The sequence below is a fragment of the Hemiscyllium ocellatum genome, chromosome 24 (assembly GCF_020745735.1).
Source record: "Hemiscyllium ocellatum isolate sHemOce1 chromosome 24, sHemOce1.pat.X.cur, whole genome shotgun sequence".
Classification (NCBI taxonomy): Eukaryota; Metazoa; Chordata; class Chondrichthyes; order Orectolobiformes; family Hemiscylliidae; genus Hemiscyllium; species Hemiscyllium ocellatum.
This window is the reverse complement of record NC_083424.1, coordinates 42,761,871-42,778,321: the sequence shown is the minus strand read 5'-3', so window position 1 is coordinate 42,778,321 and position 16,451 is coordinate 42,761,871. Positions and strand designations below refer to the sequence as shown.

The 16,451-nt window shown below is 42.6% G+C and overlaps 1 protein-coding gene across 3 annotated transcripts in view; it reads left to right on the top strand.

The window, feature by feature from the left end:
* Window positions 1-16,451, top strand: part of kremen1 (kringle containing transmembrane protein 1) — a 214,492-nt gene that overhangs the window by 138,356 nt on the left and 59,685 nt on the right. The window lies entirely within an intron of this gene.

Sequence of the window (16,451 nt, the reverse complement as noted above, 5' to 3'; positions counted from 1 at the left end):
GAGCCCTGCGCCTGTGTTAACTGGTACAGAGCGTAAATTCAGCTTGTTATAAATTGAGTAAGAGAAAGTGAGGACTGCAGGTGCTGGAGATCAGAGTCGAGAATGTGGTGCTGGAAAAGCACAGCTGGTCAGGCAGCACCCGAGGAGCAGGAGAATCGACATTTTGGGCATAATTGGACATTTTGGTCATGATGAAGGACTTATGCCTGAAACGTCAATTCTGCTGCTCCTCGGCTGCTGCCTGACCTGCTATGCTTTTCCAGCACCATACTCTTAACCCTTATTCTAAATTGACTCAAGTTTGAACATTGCCAATAACAATCCAATGTTACATTGAGTTCTGAGTCTCCTCCTGTTGGTTTTGTTCTACTTATTTAACACGTACATCATGCATTAAATACCAACTGCCAGCTGGCTTACCATTTCCATGAATGATTCCTCTCCAACTGTTGAACTCCACCTCTGATTATTAATGGGCCTCCTTTCTTTGTAACATCTGAAAATGTAACCTTCTCCAGAATGAACCTGTACATGTTTTGAGAAGTGTTACCATAGAGTTACTGTCTAATCGCACTGTCACCAATAGTAGTAACGTAATATCTATACTACAATCACCGCTGCTTCGATTTGCCCTTGATATTTTTGACTGAGTGCCATCAGGATTCACCATAACATCTATTGTTGGAGAATTTACAGGAATGACAATAAGAAAAGTCTGATGCAATAAAAAGCCATTCATCTAGTACCCAAGATCTTCCGATACAACATCCAGCTTGATTTAGTGCATTTTTAATATAACAGAAAGTGGGCATGCAATGGGAAAATACTCAGTATGAAGCACAAAAATGAATTGGAATTATTGATAAAAGATCACTTAACAAGTAAAAGTAGCAACCAATGATGGAAGCGTAGATATTGAGTGAAGGATATCCTGCATTAGAAATGTACGATTATACTGAATTAATCTAGAAAGAGTGAAGTATTGATTGAGTCCAATTTAAGACAGTGCAGGTTCATAGTTTCTTGAAAGTAGAGTTGCAGGTAGATAGGATAGTGAAGAAGGTGTTTGGTATAATTTTTTTATTGGTCAGAGTATTGAGTATAGAAGTTGAAAGGTCATGTTGTGGCTGTACAGGACATTGGTTAGGCCACTGTTGGAATATTGTGTGCAATTCTGGTCTCCCTACTATCAGGAGGATGCTGTGAATCTTGACAGGGTTTTGTATAAGATTTACAAGGATGTTGTCATGGATGCAGGGTTTAAGCTACAGGGAGAGGCTGTATAGTTTGGGTCTGTTTTCCCTGGAGTGTTGGAGGCTGAGGGCTGACCTTCTAGAGGTTTGTAAACTCATGAGGGGCATGGATAGGGTAAATAGGTAAAGTCATTTCCCTAGGGTGGGGGAGTCCAGAACTAATTGGCATTCATTTAGGGTGAGAGGGTAAAGTTATAAAAGGGAACTAAGGGGCAACTTTTTCACACAAAGGGCAGTGCATATATGGAATGAGCTGCAAGAGGAGGTGGTGGAGGCTGGTACAATTACAACATTTAAAAGGCATCTGAATGGGTACATGAATAGGAAGGGTTTAGATGTTTATGGGCCAAGTGTAGACAAATGGGACTAGATTGGGTTTGGATATCTGGTCAGCATGGACCAGTTGGACTGAAGAGTCTGTTTCCATTCTCTACATTTCTATGACTCTATAACATTGATCATTCACAGTATCATCGTATTATGGATTGTTGTATAATTTAATTTGCAAAAATATGTTTTCAATTAACCTTGGTTGAGAGACATGACATATCTATGGGATTGGAACAGAGACCTTTTGTCCTAACATGACCACTGCACTGTAAAAGTCTTCATCAATAATCTGTATAATTAGAGTTGGTGCAGTTAACAAGCTGAAGCTATGATCATTGTTTGATTAAGGTCAGTTGAGTGATCCCTTTTTGTGAGAGAACTGAGTTATGAGGTAAAACTGGAAGAACTTGAATTTTTAGTGTTAAAGACAGACAACTGAGAGAGCCTCTGAAGCCAAATACAGTGACTAACATAACGGCATGTTATACCACTTCAAACAAAATCATGACCAGACAATGAAGGGGCATGGGTTGATGTTTATATTGAGCAACTTAAGGATTGACTTCAGGAAGTCCTTCAACTGAAATATGTGCAACATGTAGAACAGATTTGGGGTATAGAAACATTGAGGGTCTTTCTACGTAGGAAATCTTGAAAAGAAGAGATAGGGAGAAACGCTATTAGGTTTTTAACTATGAATACAAAATCAGTTTCTGAATTGTAGCAAGCTGGTCTGCCTCTTGTTTATTTTAACAACTTATAGAATCCCTACATTGTGGGAGCAGGGCATTTGGCCTAATAGAAGGTCCACACCAACCCTCCAAAGATAATCCCACTCAGACTCAGCTCCCTACCCTGTAACCCTGCATTTCACATGGCTAATCCACCTTGCCTGCACATCCCTGGACACTATGGGGAATTTAGCACGGCCAATCCCCCTAACCTGCAAATCTTTGGACTGTGCAAGGAAACTGGAGCACCAGGAGGAAACCCATGCAGACGCACAGAGCACATGCAAACTCTACAGTTACCCAAGGGTGGAATCAAACCCAAGTCCCTGAGACTGTGAGGCAGCACCACTAACCATTAAGCCACCATGCCAACTTGTACTTGTGGTATAGCAATTTGTTAGTCTTTTGGGAGAAATCATAACATTTGAGAAATATGTTGTTGCTGCAAAATGTAAACTAGTGATGCCATTAGTGTCTCCATTTCACTCTGAGTGTTTCCCTGAACAGTTATCAATGGTACAGACACCATGGTGTCAGATACATGTTAAAGAGTAAACCAGAAGCAAAGCCAGTGCATTAGATGGCAGCAGCCCAGCAGCCTCTTAAAACATGGGTCCCTGCTACAGGCAGAACATCGTGTGCATGGTCAATTACACTTCCTCCATGTTGCTGGCTGGCCTCTGATACTGCCAAAGGATGTATTGCAGCACAGCAACAGGTCAAAGCCATTCAGTCCCTGGAGTTTGCTGCACCAAGCTGTTCAATCATAGTTGAGGGATATCAAACCCTCTCCATATCTTGTTCTACCCTTACCCAATGAAACTTATCAATCTCAGTCTTACATTCTTCAATTGTTCAAGCAGCCACACCCTTCCAGGGGGAAAAAAAAATCATAGAATTTTATCCTTCTTTAAAGGAAAAAAAAAAGTGCTTTCTGTTTCTCCCTGCAATGCTTAATGTAAGGGTCAGATCATCAGAATACAGAGCAATTTTATGTAACTGTTCCTCCTAATTTAAGTTTCAAACTGCAGATCATTCTAGTGAACCAACACTGTAATCATTCCAAGGTTGGTACGTCTTTCATGAGCTGTGGCGCTTCAAACTGAACATGGCACTCCAGAATGGTTTTGACCAAGGGTCCATGTAACTAATGCATTACATCCTACACCTTTGTCAGTTGTTTTTATGTGTGATCTCTGGGACCTTTTGACATCACTGAGATCTCCTTGGCTTTAAAACTACCCCCATGCTGCTTGTTCCTTCCTTAATAAAACAATTGGTCATACTGGTAAAACAACACCATTTGTATATGGGCTGCATTTCAAAAGTACCAGAGAGAATACAAACTGGATCCGCATGTCAGCATTAAAAGCAATCTAGCTGTCAATAAACTTCATGGCAACTCAATGTGAAAACGAAAGGTAGTTGGAATTGTATAAAAGATTTTCAAGGAGCTGGTATAATTATCAGGAAATTGGTTCAGAGCAATGACTGATAATCACAGAAGTACTGGGTTTGAAGTATTGCAGTCTAAGATTAAGATAAATGGAATCATATCATCAAATGTTTGTGAAAAATGCATGGTTATATCACCTTTGTGCAACAGCATTGTGACACAGTTTTCAGTGAGAAATTGAAAAGAGCGATGGAGGCGATGTAGTGGTATTATTGCTGGATTGTTAATCTAGAGATCCAGATAGTGTTCTGGGAATCCAGGTTCAAGATAGAGTCATAGGGATGTACAGCATGGAAACAGACCCTTCGGTCCAACTTGTCCATGCTGACCATAAGATGAATTCGATAGAAAGAAAAAGCTAGAATTAAGAGTCAAATAATAACCATGAAACCATTGTCGATTGTTGGAAAAACCCAACTGGTTCAATAATGTCCTTTAGGAGAAGGAAATCTGTCTCCTTACCTGGTGTGGCCTATATGTGACTCCAGCCCACAGCAATGAGGATGACTCACAACTGCCCTCTGGGCAATTAGGGATAGGCAATGAGTACTGGCTGGGCCAGTGACACCCTCATCCTGCAAATGAAGTTTAAACAAAAGAGCTATTTCCAAGTCAGTTACAGGCTAATTGATCTCTATAGTGTCAAGCTTCATATGTGTCCCTCCAAACTCATCCAATGCAATGCAATTATCTCTAATGGCTTCAACAACAGCAGGGTTTTGTTCCTGATTCACTGACAGTCTTTGGATAAACTGGGGAGGCAGGAATGCAGCCTGACTGGATTCCCCACTTCCAGCCGCTAGGCTGGATTGGTCCAGGAAATTAAGCTACCTTCCTGCACACAGATGTTTAACAATTCCCACTTTGCAGAGCCTCTGAGGACCAGGGTATGGATGTTCCCAATGAGCAGTCAGGCCCCATCTAAGGCAGAATCCTGGCCAGTGTAAGGAGATGGCCTCCTGCCAGAGAACTTAGTCGCCAGAGCTCCGTTAGTCATTTTCAATGATTATGAGATAACCACAGCTACACCCACCCACCACCTTGTGGATGGATGGCAGCCTGGTCATTTTTACCTCATCCTATTTATCTTTGTTAGAGAAACTTGCAGAACGTGCCTCCAAATCTCTCCTCCTTACATCAGCTGCTTGTACCTCCAACACTGGGGACACAGTGCTATGCAGCTTCCTATTTGCCCTCCGGCCTTGTGAACCAGACCTCTATAGATAACAGATTGGGGTCCTCAGATGGTGCCATTTTGTCAGCTATCTTTTCAAAAATCATTCCTGGTATCCCCTCACTGACAGCTCCAGACTCCCGAGAGTTCAACTCACGGACAGCATCAGGGATTTGGAATGAAAATCCAGGCCTTGGAATTTAAATTCCTCCAAGGTGTAACTCCTTCCCATCTCTGTAACCTCCTGTAGCCCTACCACCCTCAGAGATGTCTGTGCTGCTCTGACCTCTCTGTCATTTTCCACTTCCATTGCCCCAAGACTGAGGCTGTGGCTTCGTTTATCTCGAACGCTAACTCCGTATCTCCTCCTTCTGTCTCCATCTTTAAACTGTTGCGTAAAATTTTTGCAAAAGGCCTATTATTTTGGTTTCCGCGTACATCCTAATCACCCAGCCTTTGGTTGACTATGATCCACTGAAGCACCCAGGTGTGTGAAACGTTATACACTCTCCTGTCGTTAAACCAGGGTCCTGTTGGGGGCTGTAAAAGAAGCTATGGTGTTACTTTGAAGAAGAGACAGTGATGGAGGTTTTTGGAGGTTACCAAGCCTACCACTTGTCCCTCAAATCAACGTCACAAAAATAAACTATCTGATCGTTATTGCACTGCTGTTTCTGCTATGAGCACATTCTTGCTCCCAATGAAGGACCACAGCCTCTTTGCTATTAGGCAGCTGAGCTCCTCATTATAAATGATCGAGCTGCGTATATAATTCCTGGTTGTGTTCTGCAGGAGTTGCTGGGGGAGCAGGTGGGCTGTGGGCTGGAGCAGGAAACGCTGCAGCTTGCTATGAAATTAATGTGGGACCCAAAAGTTGCATTTCTGTTTCTCCTACCTCCACAACAGTAGAAGTCAAATAACTTCAAACTTCCCTTTCAATTGTTCACCTCCAGGAGCAACTTTAAAGTTCAATTTGCCAAGCGCCTGAAGAAACTTACCTGCAGCCTGCACGCTCAGTCACATTTTCACATTTCCATTTTCATATGCAAAGGCATTCCTGCCAGTTTCAGACATGCACAATGGAAGCTGAAAGTCTCCAAGTTTTTGATACCTACCTGATATGGTATCAGCTCCTCACCCATCACACTGAATCTTTATGTATCTATGAAATAGGAGCTGTAGGATTGAATCCTTAGGTCCTTTGTCTGCTGACTCAGGTGGATTTAAAAGACGTTGACACTATTTGAAGAAGTTTCTCAGCCAACAATCTTTCCTGAACAACACTCTCAAAAAGTGACCTCTCCCGCCATTTGTTAGCTTTCAGTGCAATCTCAGTGAACACACAATGCCTGTGGTTTTAGATTGCCTAAGTTAAAATGATGGCTGCGCTCCACAGCATTTCCATGAGTTGTACAATCCTGACTTCTTGACGAGACGCACTATATATCTACAATTGTTCCTGTAATTTGTTTTCTTTTTGAAGAGGGGAGTTTAGGTTCTGCAGCCTTCTACCTTTTAAACAATAATAAGTTTATGCTGTTAAGTACTGGGGATTGGAATATGAACATTGAACATTTCAAAGTCATAGGTAGACCTCACCTCCCTCAACTCCCCCCCACTCCCTCCTTCCCCCCCCACAAATCACTGGCCCAACATCCTGACAATCCATCTCGAATGATTTCTCCTTGTTGACAATTCAAGGCAAGACAACGTTTTGGGACTGAATTGTGGCATCTCTGTGCTGTAACTTTGAGCTTTGGAAATGGTTTGAAGGTGGTTATTGCCAGGAACGAAGGGTTTGAATTATAAAGAAAGGCTGGGACTCTTTTCACTGGAGGGTAGGAGGTCAAGGGAGTGACCTTATAGAGGTTTGTAAAATCATAAATAAGGTGAATAATAAAGGTCTTTTCCTTAGAGTGAGAAAGTTCAAAATTAGGGGGCATTTTTTAAGGGGAGAGGAGGAAGTTTTAAATGTGAGGCAACATTTTTAACACAGCAAATGGTTCGTGTGTGGAATGAACTGCTGAGGAAGTGGTGGATGCAGATTCAGTTACAACATTTGGGTTGGTACAAGAATAGGAAAGGTTTGCAGAGATATGGGCCAACAGAGGCAAATGGGACTAGTTTAGTTTGGGAACACAGTTGGCATGGACTAGTTGAACCAAAGGAACTGTATCCATACTGTATGACTCCATGACTCCGTAAAAGGGTGCTTTATTCTTTTACAGTGCAAACAGGGATCCTAAAAGGCAGAGTGATTCCTCATACTCAGTAGCAGCTAGCAGCTGTTCTGTAGATCTGCACTCTTAAGGCTTAAGCACTGAATTCTGCTTCAAAGCATGTGATGAAGGCCGTTCGGCCCATGGTGCCTGTGGCATCTCTTTGAAAGAGCCATCAATCAGTCCCAGCCCTGCACTTTCCCTGAAGCCCTGGAAGACATTCCTTTTCAAGTACACAGCTACACATATGGCAGTGATCCCGCTGTAGTTATTTAATGATAACAACATACTGTGACAATAAGGATTGAATCTGACTCCCACTTTGAAATCCTTGCCTTAATTTGAACGAGCCACGCCAAACAAAGTAAGGCATGTTATTTATCTGCGCTCAGCACGTTCACCTCCCAGCATCCATCACATGCAGATCAGGACACGATTGCTGATTTCCCTTTGAGGTTCAAGGTAGACAGTGCCGTCGGGTCTAATTAACTGTGAGAGCTGCTCTCTTTTACTATTACACAAAGAATTCAGAGGCTCGCCTGCCTGTTTATTATTTAACAGCATAGATTCCCTGAGCATGGCAGCTGAGTTTAATTCTGTGGAGCTCTCTTTGCTGGGGACAGGCAACGTTTTCACTATGAGCTTTACAGCAATGCTTTTTCTGGTTCTATTGATGATGTGGCCATTTCATTCCTAAAGTTGAAAGAAGAGGTTTATCAGTTGGTTTCCAGCCACTTAAAACTGCCAGCTGTGAGAGCTTTAAGAAAGCAGAGGAGTTTCACTTTCAAAGTGGACAGTGGGGGAGCGGAGAGACAGGAAAGAAACAATAAATAAAAACATTGAAGTGCAAGTAGAAGCAACGTAGAAAAGAGGGAGCAGATTACCAGGTCACAGTTGTTTGATAGCACGGGTGACTCAGTAGTTAACATTGCTACCTCACAGTGCTAGGGGCATGGGTTCGATTGGAGGAGAAAGTGAGGTCTGCAGATGCTGGAGATCAGAGCTTAAAATGTGTTGCTGGAAAAGCGTAGCAGGTCAGGCAGCATCCAAGGAACAGGAAATTCGATGTTTCGGGCATAAGCCCTTCATGATGAAGGGCTTATGCCCGAAACGTCAAATTTCCTGTTCCTTGGATACTGCCTGACCTGCTGCGCTTTTCCAGCAACACATTTTAAGCATGGGTTCAATTGTCGAGTTTGCGCGTTCTCCCCGTGCCTGCGTAGGTTTCCTCCAGGTGCTCTGGTTTTCTCCACAGTCCAGAAAGATGTGCAGCTCAGGTGGATAGGCCATGCTAAATTGCCCTTAGTGTGCAGGCTAGGTGGGTTACTCATGGGAAATGCAAGGTATGAGGGAGAGGGTGGGTTTGAGTCAGGTGCTCTTTGGAGGACTGGCGTGGGCTAAATGGTTTGCTTCCACGCTGTCTGGATTCTATGAAGGTTTTAGCTTGCGCAATATAGCTGCCATATGCTATGCTATATTAAAGCATACCAAACCCATGATTGCACATTGGAAACTTTTAGATTTTTTATCAGAGACAGTAAGAATGGGATTGTCCACAGATGGATGGTTTTCATACGTGTCTTTGTTTGTTGACATAAATATAAGTATTTGAACTATTAAAAATAAAAGGTGTAATAATGTAAGAAAATATCAGTACAAGAGGGCGAGCATGGTTGGAGGTCAGAAATGAAACATCATTACCTCCAACAACTGGGTAATTTTAACCTTTGTTGAGAAGACCACCTAAGCAGAGGTGTTCCCTTTGAAGTTATATTACCATGGGGTAATTAAGATGTATTTTATGTACACACTACAAGCTGATTGTAGTCAGCAGTAATCAAACTACAAAGGCAAGAATCCTGCTAGCTGCCAAAAACTCGTGATGGCTTATAAAAACTGATGTTCTTCCATCATTTCAAACAAGGCAGACCTCAGGCTGATCACAAGTCATACCCTGAATTTAAGGTGATTATTGCCTTGGAATTAAAAGGTATTCAGCAGATACCATACCCCTTTAAACGAGAATGTTGTTTTGAGAAGGAGCATTTTGAGTGCGCAGTGACATAGGGCAGATCAAGTTAAATTATATGCAAAGCTGTTTTTTATTAATTCTAAAATCACAGACAGAGGAAGAGGTGGAAATAAATAAGCATTCAAATGTTCTGTTGTTGCTGTATTGCTGATTTAAGGGTGTGGTATCCTCAGACTTACCAACTAAGATCATAATTGGGATTCTGGTAAATTTGTATTGAAATGATATTGGTCACGTTCGAAGTATTCAAAGGGCACTCCTGTTAGTGATGATTCTATAACGCACAATCGATTAGCCCTGGAAATGAGGGAAATAAAATCAATTCTGTTCACCACAGGAAGGATACATTGGCCATGGAGAGATACGGTACAGATTCATCAGAATCAGAGGGTTAAATTACAAAGACAAGTTACATAAATTTTGTTCGATTTCCTTTGAGTCTCAAAGGGTGGAAGTGATTGAAGTGCTTGAAAGGATTTATTGCGGTAAATTAAGACAGAGGAACAATTTCCTCTGGTAGGGGGAGTGAATGAGAGGATGTAGTCTTAACATTTAGGAGGGAAATCAGGAAGCAATTTTTCAGATAATTCTCTCTGCCAAAAATAATCTGTGGACGCTGACAGTTAAAACACTGAAGATTGAGATTTTGTTCAGGATCAGCAAACCTGTGGAAAGGTGGGAAAAAGGGATTGTGGGCAGAGGTCAGCATGGTTTAACGGAATATGCAGCTGAAGGGCCTAGTCCTGAACTGATGAGTGGAATATAATGCTGTCTCCCAGGGCAGGCTCCCCAGAAGGGTTTCATTTGGGTGGAAGCATGGCAAATGGGCGGCGCGGTGGCACTGGGCGGCGCAGTGGCACAGTGGTTAGCACTGCTGCCTCACACAGCCAGAGACCCGGGTTCAATTCTCGTTTCAGGCAACTGTCTGTGTGGAGTTTGCACATTCTCCCCGTGTCTGCGTGGGTTTCCTCCGGGTGCTCCGGTTTCCTCCCACAGTCCAAAAATGTGCAGGCCATGTGAATTGCCCATGCTGGTGGGCGGCACGGTGGCACAGTGGTTAGCACTGCTGCCTCACAGCGCCTGTAGACCCAGGTTCAATTCCCGACTCAGGCGACTGACTGTGTGGAGTTTGCACGTTCTCCCCGTGTCTGCGTGGGTTTCCTCCGGGTGCTCCGGTTTCCTCCCACAGTCACAAAGATGTGCGGGTCAGGTGAATTGGCCAAGCTAAATTGCCCGTAGTGTTAGGTAAGCGGTAAATGTAGGGGTATGGGTGGGTTGCGCTTCGGCGGGTCGGTGTGGACTTGTTGGGCCGAAGGGCCTGTTTCCACACTGTAAGTCTAATCTAATCTAAATTGCCCGTAGTGTTAGATAAAGGGGTAAATGCAGGGGAATGGATCTGGGCGGGTTGCTCTTTGGAGGGTCGGTGTGGACTTGTTGGGCTGAAGGGCCTGTTTCCACACTAAGTAATCTAATCTAAAATGGAGAAACGTCCACCTGCCAACCTCTGCTCTGATTACCTCACTGGAGGCCTTGCCCCCGGATGATTGTTCCACCCAGCAGCGGGTAAGAGACATATAATATCTGAAGCCTGGAAACCAAACCCAGTCAAGGTTGCTTCTGGGCTTTGCAAGGGGTCCCTCATTTAAAGGGACTCATTGTCTGAATGAGGGGCGAGGTGCCAGGAATGGTGGGGATTGCACTTACAGCCAAACTCCTGTCCTTGTGGCTAGCTCTCCTTCCTTCCTTCCCCCAACTCTTCACAATCCCTACCCTGTGAGCCCGACCACCCTGCCATCACTCAGGCCCTGCTGGATCCCTCGACAGTCCTGGCTGTTGGCCTTTGATTGGCCAACAGCTCTCAGGGTGTGGAACTTTGGACCGTGGGGTCTTCGATCTTGGGGAAGGCCCATCTCTGCCCGGTTAATGTGCCTGAGATAATATGGTGGGCCCACATAGTGCTCTTGTTGACTCTTCATCTGGCAGACTAAACATTTATTCCTTCCTTTAAATACTGCTCTATAAGCTCCTAAAAGCTGTAGGACCCTTTAATTACAGTCAGTGCTCGAAACATCCAGATTTCTATATTGGACATGCTCAACAATTAAGTTTCCACACGTCTGTGGTATAGAAAATGCTGAAGAATTTCCTCTTCATCTCATTCTGAGATTGTGTCCTTAGTTGTTCTGGCCTCACTAGTCAGGGAAGAATTCTATCCATATCCATCCTGCACTTTCTCTAAAATTTATTATTTTTTATTCATTTTGGGGATGAGGGTGTCACTGGCTAGGCCAGCATTTATTGTCCATCCCTAATTGCCCTGAGGGCAGTTAAGAGTCAACCACATTACTGTGGGTCTGGAGTCATATATAGACCAGACCAGGTAAGGATAGCAGTTTCCTTCCCTAAAGAGCATTAGTGGACCTGATTTTTTTTTCCCCCCATCTATTGACAATGGATTCATGGTCACCATGAGACTTCCAATTCCAGATTTTTATTGAATTCAAATTCCACCATCTGCGATGGCAGGACTTGAACCTGGGTCGCCAAAACATTACCTGGGCTTCTGGGTTAACAGTCCAGTAATAATACTGCAAAGGGGTTCAGATTCAATTCAAATCTCCTCTCATTCTATAAAACTCTAGACAATGCAGACCAGTTACTTCAATCTCTCCCAATAGAACAGTTTCACCATTCCAAGGAATCTTATGAACTTTTATTGCACTCCCTCAATGGAAAGTACATTTTTCCTGAGGTGAACTCCAGGTGCTCCTCACAATTGCAGCAAGACATTATTTGATCCTGTATTCAAATCCCATGGTATAAATGCCAACATGTCATTTGCCTTCCTAATTATTTGCTGTATCTGCTATGCTAGCTTCTAGTGACTCATAAACAAGGACATCCACATCCCTTTGGGCATCAATCCTTCCCAACCTCTCACCATTTGAGAAATTTTGCGTCTTTATTGTTTTTTTTCTGACTGTTGTTGTGTTGCCTTAGTCTAATCAGATTATTGGGGCTGCTGTCTCATTAAAGAGAAGTGACTGGTGGTATTTTAACCTGAGGGCCATCAGACCTCTGGCGAGGGAAAAAAATTGAGAAGGACAGTCCTTCATGGTAATCTGAAACCGGTGATGGGAATTGAGCCCTCACTGTTGGCATCACACTGCTCTGTAAACCAACGATTCAGACAACTGACCTAAACTAATTCCCTTTTCTGACTATAGAGGATAATTTCACATTTTTAATGTTATGTTCCATCTGCCATTCACTGGGCCTGCTTGAGCTCCCTTGAAATCATCTCACATCCTTCCCACAACTTACTTAGTCTTGGCAAATGTGGAAATATTCCATTTGATCCCCACATCTCAATCTTTCCTAGAGTGTGAACAGCAGTGATCACTAATTACAGCCTGCCATCTGGCAATTGACCTGTTTATTTCTACGGCCTGTTAACTAATTCTCAATCCCTGCCTGCACACTACCCTAATCCCGTGTGTTAAATTTGTTTGCTGATCGCATACATGGAATCTTATGAAAAACCTTGTACTTAATGGTCTCCTAAATCCTCAAAATGGCAACCAGGATGAACACATCATTACACATCTTTGTTAATGGATTTGTATCATCTAGCATTAGCTTTGACAATGAATTAGTTAAAGACCGTATATCAGTTGGCATATGGGAATAAGGGATCAACCAACTTGCTTCATTTCAAGGAGGATTTCAAATGAGAAGAGACAATACAATTCACGACACAGCTTGGAGTCAGGTTCTGAAGTCGGCCAGTATTGTGAGGAACTGCTGGGCCTTCTGCCAACATAGTTGTGTATCACGGCATCACTGCCCTCCCGATAGCCTGCCAAAATGCCCAGAGAGCAGGAATCAGCATCATCGACAATATCAGGTTGTACAACATGTGGCTGCAGAAGGAATCATAAGTGCGATGAATGTCCAACCAGGGAGTTGATTGTTATTATGTGGCCAATTAGGTCATTTTAGAAAATATTTTAAATCAGTCGCACCCTCAACAACAAAGAAAACTCCTGAAAAAGGAACACTTTCAGAGAAATCACATGAGGAAGATGTTCAAGAACTGAAAGATACAGAATTAAAGGTGAAGCCAGTATTCCTGGGGAAGGCGAGACAGTCAAAACAAATTCTGATCTATTAACTGGAAGATGGAAGATTTTGATACAGACTTTAAACTTTGACACAAAAGCAGCACCATCAATACAGGCAAAGTTGAAGTCCGTTAGACTAGCAAACATAAAACTTCAGGATACGGGATCTTGAGGTGCTTGGGCATATCGTCATGAAGCTTGGTCACTGATGACAATAAGTCAGTGAAACATCGAGGAATCAGAATACTTCACTGTTGGGCAGAAACCCATATATTCATCTAGAATTCTTGGGCAGAATAGATATAGTACTTGACAATGTGGATGGGATATAATTTCAACAGGAATTTCTAAAGTTGTACAAAGGTTTAGGCAACTTGAGTAGCAGTGACAAATTAATCTGCAAGAACATACTAAATCCTCATAAACTCACAGGAGAAATACTCAACCTTTGATCAGAAAAGTAACATCTTGGTTAGACAGTACGATGGAAATCAGGGGCATATCACCAGTGGCAGAACAGATATAATGATGCTTAGGGTTAGTAACTGTTCCCAAGTCAAATGGAGAATTGTCTGTGAAGCTCATTCCGTTAAATAAAGGTGTCAGGAGAGAAATTGTTGGTGTCAGCTTGGTAAGTTTAGAGCCAAGTGTATTTCAAAATGTGATGCCAGTAGTGGTTTCTGGCAGATCCCCTTAGACAAAAAGTCAAGATTGCTGACCACCTTTATTACACCATTCAGACAGAATTGCTTCAACCATCCACCATTTGTCAGACAGACGACTTCCTAACGCATGATAAAATGAAGAAGGAATAACGCCAGGGTGTAAAGACACTACAGAATGCAAGCTTAGCTCAAATGACAATGCCTGTTCTCTGGAATGGTGATTAAATTTTTAGAATATATTATCCAAGAACAAGACAAGAGCTGTCAAAGAATTTCCATCATCAAAATGCGTAAATAATGTACAACACTTAATAGGCATGGTGATTCAAATGAGAAGGTTTATCCCCATCTTAACCAGTTATATTCAACCTGAAAATGAGCCAGGAAAGATGCTGGTGCCAGAAACAGCCTGTAACCTTTGAGGGGATAGTAGGGAAGTTACTCTCTGCTGATGTTTTAGCGGATTCCAACCCAGGTTATTCATTGAAGTGACTGTCAATGCATCGTGCACAGAACTGGAAGCCATTCGTATTCATGTACAAACTGACAGAACACAGAAACCAGTTTATTTTGTAGTGAGAGCTTTGATGGAGACCAAACAGAGGTACCACAGTCATGTAGAGGGAAGTGTTAGCAGTTACCTGGGGATGTGAAACGCTCACAGAATACCTCACGGAATTGAAATTCCAGGTCAAGGTGGGCCACAAGGCTTTGGTAACAGTATTGGGATTGAAAGAAATTGGGATTGACTTCTATGCATTCAAAGATTCAGAATTAGGTTGATGAGATACCACAGGCTATGTTTCAGGCAAAGTGCAAGTGATGGCAACTACACTGTTGAGGACAGTACTGAATTGAGGAGAAAGTGGAGATTTTAGTATTGTAAGAGAAGTAGTGCTGTTATTCTACAGCAGTAACCAGCTCTTTACCGGCAACTGAAAGAAAATGCAACTTGATATAGCTCAGAAATCTGACAAAGATCCAAGACTTCTGTCTGCAGTGGTAGTTCAAATATAGACCAGCAGAATGAATGCTGTAAAGACACCACAAGCAATAACAACAATTGATAATAGTGGAATATATATTGGTTAATGACCAGATAATATTGATACCAAAGTTAACAAGGAGATAAATTCTACAGAAACACCACGTTGCTCATCTAGATATTAGGAAATGTAAGCGTACAACAATAAGTGTAGTGCCAGGTATATAGAAAGATGTTTTTTTCATGTCAGACATGTGTCATAAACAGGTAAGTGTCTTCAGAGTAAAATTATTTCATCAAGCCTTCCAGGAAGGCTATGGGAAAAGTTAGCAACAGATTGGTTCAGTTTTAGACAGAAGATGTATTTGGTCCTTGTGAACAATTTTTAAGATGATTGAAGTGGCCAGACATCACTCAACCGCAGTGGACGCAGCATCTGCTGCGTGGGATTTGAAGCCATGCCACTGGAACATTAATCTGGCATTCTGGGCTACTAATCCAGTGAGATTATCACTACACCACAGCCAGGGACTAGTGAGGGGAGCTCTACTGCAATGAAATAGACTCATCGAGATGTACAGCACGGACACAGACTTCAGTCCAAGTTGTCCATGCTGACCAGATATCCTAAACTAATCTGGTTCCACTTGCCAGCATTGGCACATATCCCTCCAATCTCTCCCTATTCATATACCCATCCAGATGCCTTTTAAATGTTGCAATTGTATCAACCTCCACCACTTCCTCTGGCAGCTTATTCCATACACGTACCACCCTCTGCATGGAAAGGTTGCCCACTAAGTCTCAGTTAATCAAAAAAGAACCCACTCTACTTACTGTTGTAGATTTACAGCAGGGTTACACTTTAAAAAAAACTATGCACTTAGCTTCTCCTGTGCTGTGGATTGACCCCACAGGTTCCTCCAAGATCAAGTGTGATTTTCACTGTTCATTTTTCTTAGATGCACTGCAATGTCCAGAGATACTTGAACCCAAACAGCAAAGGCAGTAGATGTGCAGATTCATTGCTGTATCAGACAACAGTGTAGATTTCTTTCTCTCATCATGTGGTCTCTGCCTTTGTCTCTCTTCCTCCTTTATAAAGTGCCATTGTTTGGATCTTTTTTCCCCAGAAGTTCCCAAATAATACAACAGTTTATAAACAGTAATTACTGCTCCTGGAATTCAAGGAAATCACCTCCAACATCTAAAATACCTCAAAAAAAATAGCTCTTAGAGCCATTCCTTAGACGTTGCCAGGCCTGCTGAGCTTATCCAGAAACCTCTGTTTTTGTTGTAGTCCAGCAGGTTTATTTGAAATCCCAAGTCACCTGCTGAAGGAGCAGTGCTCTGAAAGCTTGTGATTTCAAATAAACCTATTGGTCTATAACCTGGTATTGTGAGACTTCTCACCATGTTCGCCCCAGTCCAACACCGGTACCTCCACATCATGGCTACCGAGAGAATCAGAGTTAATGTTTC